The sequence below is a fragment of the Nerophis lumbriciformis genome, linkage group LG31, assembly GCF_033978685.3.
Source record: "Nerophis lumbriciformis linkage group LG31, RoL_Nlum_v2.1, whole genome shotgun sequence".
Taxonomy (NCBI): Eukaryota; Metazoa; Chordata; class Actinopteri; order Syngnathiformes; family Syngnathidae; genus Nerophis; species Nerophis lumbriciformis.
This window is the reverse complement of record NC_084578.2, coordinates 5401306-5407305: the sequence shown is the minus strand read 5'-3', so window position 1 is coordinate 5407305 and position 6000 is coordinate 5401306.

The following is a 6000-nucleotide window of genomic DNA, read 5'->3' as shown; positions in this document are numbered from 1 at the left end:
GAACCTGAGAGCCGCCGGTTGTTTAATAATGAAGGAGAACATCTACGATGAGTTGAGCTCTCACTTTTACGTTCATAAAATAACCTTGATTCATCAAAACAGTTTGGAAGGCAGGTTTTCAACATGTGTTAATAATACCAGTGATGTCCTACTTAGTCCCACTTCAATAAATACTACTCAAAATTGATTGATTGAAGCTTTTATTAGTAGATTGCACAGTACAGTACATATTCTGTACAATTGACCACTAAATGGTAACACCCCAATAAGTTTTTCAACTTGTTTAAGTCGGGGTCCACGTTAATCAAATCATGGTAATAAAATAATTTATGTCGCCACATGACCACGGCTTGAAAAATACTATAGAGAAACACACGTGTGCACTACTGGGCATTGAACCACATCAATTTGTCACGAGTGTACAAAACGGGCTATTTTTTGGCGCATTTTAAAATCAATAAACCCGCATCAGACGTGGTACTGTCAAAACTAAAATAATTGTAAAAAAAAACATATTTAATGTGAAAAAATATATTTAAACTCACAATTTGTAACGGTCATTTGGTGCCGTATAAGCCATTGGCATACTTGCCAACCTTGAGACCTCCGATTTCGGGAGGTGGGGGGTGGGGGCGTGGTCGGGGGCGTGGTTAAGAGGGGAGGAGTATATTGACAGCTAGAATCAAGTATTGCATATATATATATATATATATCACCACGCCCCTAGGCCAGCCTGTACCCACCCACTCTGTGCCCTATATAAACCATGGTATGCGAATGCTCCCATTAAAATCTCCTGATGATTGAGGGTACCCCCCCTCATGAAACAGGCCTGTAGAGATGAAATAGTCTTGTGATTTTTTTCCCACACATACATATATATATATATATGTATATATGTATATATATATATATATATATATATATATATATACCTACATCCTGAAAATATGCAAACAAAACTGTGTTTAGATAATTGATACTTCAAACTTGCATAACTAAATCTCAAGGAATATAACATAACTTGGCTTCTGAGAGCTTCAAAATGTAATGAATAAAATGCTAAAGTTGTTGATAAACAAGCAATTATTTTAATAATTAAATATGGTCATTTTAAATGAATTATTATGATCATTTAAAATTAATTATTTCAAATATGTTTATTTTAATGTATAATTCTAATGCCTGGATGTAATAAGGAGTCAGAAAAAATACAAATAAAAATATAATTAATTTTGATGTTTTTAGCAAAATATAGTAAAAATGTATTTAGTTTATTAATAAATATATTTATTTTTAGGTAAGATAAACATAATAATACAATTTATCTCTTGTCTGGATGATTTTAGTTCTTGTCACCCTGTTGTCCTCCCATCATGAAAAAAGGCTGTCCTCACTCAGGTCCACATGGAGCTGGAGGGGGCGTGGCCTCCAGCTCCGGCTGAAAATCGGGAGATTTTCGGGAGAATATTTGTCCCGGGATGTTTTCGGGAGAGGCGCTTAATTTCGGGAGTCTCCCGGAAAATTCGGGAGGGTTGGCAAGTATGGCCATTGGTACCACTCGTAGTTGGTAGATTCGAGTGGAACTGGCAGACAAACCATTTCACCGCCAGGACAGCTTAACTCGTTTCCGGGGTCGGATCTAGTCAAGATCTAGTCTCTCTTTAAATATCCTTCTTGAAAATGCCCTTGCAAATATATAATTGCCACCTAATCAACGTTTTGCTCTGCTTCATTTGTTGGTTAAAAAAGTGAATACCTTTTATTTCTCCGCTGGCCGGGTATGGCTCCGGGTGCCACTCCTAACCCTAACCCTAACCCCAACCCCAACCCTAACCCAAAACCTAACCCTAACCCAACCTCTAACCCTAACCTAACCCTAACCCTAAGTAACCCTAACCCCAACCCCAACTCTAAACCTAACCCTAACCCAAAACCTAACCCCAACCCCAACCCTAACCCTAACCCTAACCCTCTAACCCTAACCCTAACCCTAAACCTAACCCTAACCCTACTCCTAAATCTAACCCTAATCCTAACCCTAACCCCAACCCCAACCCTAACCCTAACCCTCTAACCCTAACCCTAACCCTAATCCTAACCCTAACCCTAATCCTAACCCTAACCCTAACCCTAACCCCAACCCTAACCCAAAACCTAACCCTAACCCTAACCCAAACTTTAACCCTAACCTAACCCTAACCCTAACCCTAACTAACCCTAACCCCAACCCCAACCCCAACCCTAACCCTAACCCTATCCCTATCCCTAACCCTAACCTAACCCAAAACCTAACCCTAACCCTAACCCTAACCCCTTTCGTAAATCACAACTTATAATTGGATACTTGGGTGAAAAATACTATAGAGAAACACACGTGTGCACTACTGCGCATTGAACCACATCAATTTGTCACGAGTGTACAAAACGGGCTATTTTTTGGCGCATTTAAAAATCAATAAACCCGCATCGGACGTGGTTCTGTCAAAACTAAAATAATTGTAAAAAAAACATATTTAATGTGGAAAAAATATATTTAAACTCACAATTTGTAATGGTCATTTGATGCCGTATAAGCCATTGGTACCGCTATAGTTGGTTGATTCAAGTGGAACTGGCAGACAAACCATTTCACCGCCAGGACAGCTTAACTCGTTTCCGGGGTCGGATCTAGTCAAGATCTAGTCTCTCTTTAAATATCCTTCTTGAAAATGCCCTTGCAAATATATAATTGCCACCTAATCAACATTTTGCTCTGCTTCATTTGTTGGTTAAAAAAAGTGAGTACCGCTTATTTCTCCACTGGCCGGGTATGGTTCCGGGTACCACTCTCTGCTTACGTAAATCACAACTTATAATTGGATACTTGGGTGAAAAATACTATAGAGAAACACACGTGTGCACTACTGGGCATTGAACCACATCAATTTGTCACGAGTGTACAAAACGGGCTATTTTTTGGCGCATTTAAAAATCAATAAACCCGCATCGGACGTGGTACTGTCAAAACTAAAATAATTGTAAAAAAACATATTTAATGTGAAAAAATATATTTAAACTCACAATTTGTAACGGTCATTTGATGCCGTATAAGCCATTGGTACCGCTCGTAGTTGGTTGATTCGAGTGGAACTGGCAGACAAACCATTTCACCGCCAGGACAGTTTAACTCGTTTCCGGGGTCGGATCTAGTCAAGATCTAGTCCCTCTTTAAATATCCTTCTTGAAAATGCCCTTGCAAATATATAATTGCCACCTAATCAACGTTTTGCTCTGCTTCTTTTCTTGGTTAAAAAAATGAGTACCGCTTATTTCTCCGCTGGCCGGGTATGGCTCCGGGTGCCACTCCTAACCCTAACCCTAACCCCAACCCCAACCCTAACCCAAAACCTAACCCTAACCCAACCTCTAACCCTAACCTAACCCTAACCCTAAGTAACCCTAACCCCAACCCCAACTCTAAACCTAACCCTAACCCAAAACCTAACCCCAACCCCAACCCTAACCCTAACCCTAACCCTCTAACCCTAACCCTAACCCTAAACCTAACCCTAACCCTACTCCTAAATCTAACCCTAATCCTAACCCTAACCCTAACCCTAACCCCAACCCCAACCCTAACCCTAACCCTAACCCTCTAACCCTAACCCTAACCCTAACCCTAACCCTAACCCTAATCCTAAACCTAACCCTAATCCTAACCCTAACCCTAACCCCAACCCTAACCCAAAACCTAACCCTAACCCAAACTTTAACCCTAACCTAACCCTAACCCTAACTAACCCTAACCCCAACCCCAACCCCAACCCCAACCCTAACCCTAGCCCTATCCCTATCCCTAACCCTAACCCTAACCTAACCCAAAACCTAACCCTAACCCTAACCCCTTTCGTAAATCACAACTTATAATTGGATACTTGGGTGAAAAATACTATAGAGGAACACACGTGTGCACTACTGTGCATTGAACCACATCAATTTGTCACGAGTGTACAAAACGGGCTATTTTTTGGCGCATTTAAAAATCAATAAACCCGCATCGGACGTGGTACTGTCAAAACTAAAATAATTGTAAAAAAACATATTTAATGTGAAAAAATATATTTAAACTCACAATTTGTAACGATCATTTGGTGCCGTATAAGCCATTGGTACCGCTCCTAGTTGGTTGATTCGAGTGGAACTGGCAGACAAACCATTTCACCGCCAGGACAGCTTAACTGGTTTCCGGGGTCGGATCTAGTCAAGATCTAGTCCCTCTTTAAATATCCTTCTTGAAAATGCCCTTGCAAATATATAATTGCCACCTAATCAACGTTTTGCTCTGCTTCATTTGTTGGTTAAAAAAAGTGAGTACCGCTTATTTCTCCGCTGGCCGGGTATGGCTCCGGGTGCCACTTTCTGCTTACGTAAATCACAACTTATAATTGGATACTTGGGTGAAAAATACTATAGAGGAACACACGTGTGCACTACTGGGCATTGAACCACATCAATTTGTCACGAGTGTACAAAACGGGCTCTTTTTTGGCGCATTTAAAAATCAATAAACCCGCGTCGGACGTGGTACTGTCAAAACTAAAATAATTGTAAAAAAAACATATTTAATGTGAAAAAATATATTTAAACTCACAATTTGTAACGATCATTTGATGCCGTATAAGCCATTGGTACCGCTATAGTTGGTTGATTCGAGTGGAACTGGCAGACAAACCATTTCACCGCCAGGACAGCTTAACTCGTTTCCGGGGTCGGATCTAGTCAAGATCTAGTCTCTCTTTAAATATCCTTCTTGAAAATGCCCTTGCAAATATATAATTGCCACCTAATCAACGTTTTGCTCTGCTTCATTTGTTGGTTAAAAAAGTGACTACCGCTTATTTCTCCGCTGGCCGGGTATGGCTCCGGGTGCCACTTTCTGCTTTCGTAAATCACAACTTATAATTGGATACTTGGGTGAAAAATACTATAGAGAAACACACGTGTGCACTACTGGGCATTGAACCACATCAATTTGTCACGAGTGTACAAAACGGGCTATTTTTTGGCGCATTTTAAAATCAATAAACCCGCATCGGACGTGGTACTGTCAAAACTAAAATAATTGTAAAAAAAACATATTTAATGTGGAAAAAATATATTTAAACTCACAATTTGTAATGGTCATTTGATGCCGTATAAGCCATTGGTACCGCTCGTAGTTGGTTGATTCGAGTGGAACTGGCAGACAAACCATTTCACCGCCAGGACAGTTTAACTCGTTTCCGGGGTTGGGTCTAGTCAAGATCTAGTCCCTCTTTAATTATCCTTCGTGAAAATGCCCTTGCAAATATATAATTGCCACCTAATCAACGTTTTGCTCTGCTTCTTTTGTTGGTTAAAAAAGTGAATACCGCTGATTTCTCCGCTGGCCGGGTATGGCTCCGGGTGCCACTCCTAACCCTAACCCTAACCCCAACCCCAACCCTAACCCAAAACCTAACCCTAACCCAACCTCTAACCCTAACCTAACCCTAACCCTAAGTAACCCTAACCCCAACCCCAACTCTAAACCTAACCCTAACCCAAAACCTAACCCCAACCGTAACCCCAACCCCAACCCTAACCCTAACCCCAACCCTCTAACCCTAACCCTAACCCTAAACCTAACCCTAACCCTACTCCTAAATCCAACCCTAATCCTAACCCTAACCCTAACCCCAACCCCAACCCTAACCCTAACCCTAACCCTCTAACCCTAACCCTAACCCTAACCCTAACCCTAACCCTAATCCTAAACCTAACCCTAATCCTAACCCTAACCCTAACCCCAACCCTAACCCAAAACCTAACCCTAACCCAAACTTTAACCCTAACCTAACCCTAACCCTAACTAACCCTAACCCCAACCCCAACCCCAACCCTAACCCTAACCCTATCCCTATCCCTAACCCTAACCCTAACCTAACCCAAAACCTAACCCTAACCCTAACCCTAACCCTAACCCCTTTCATAAATCAC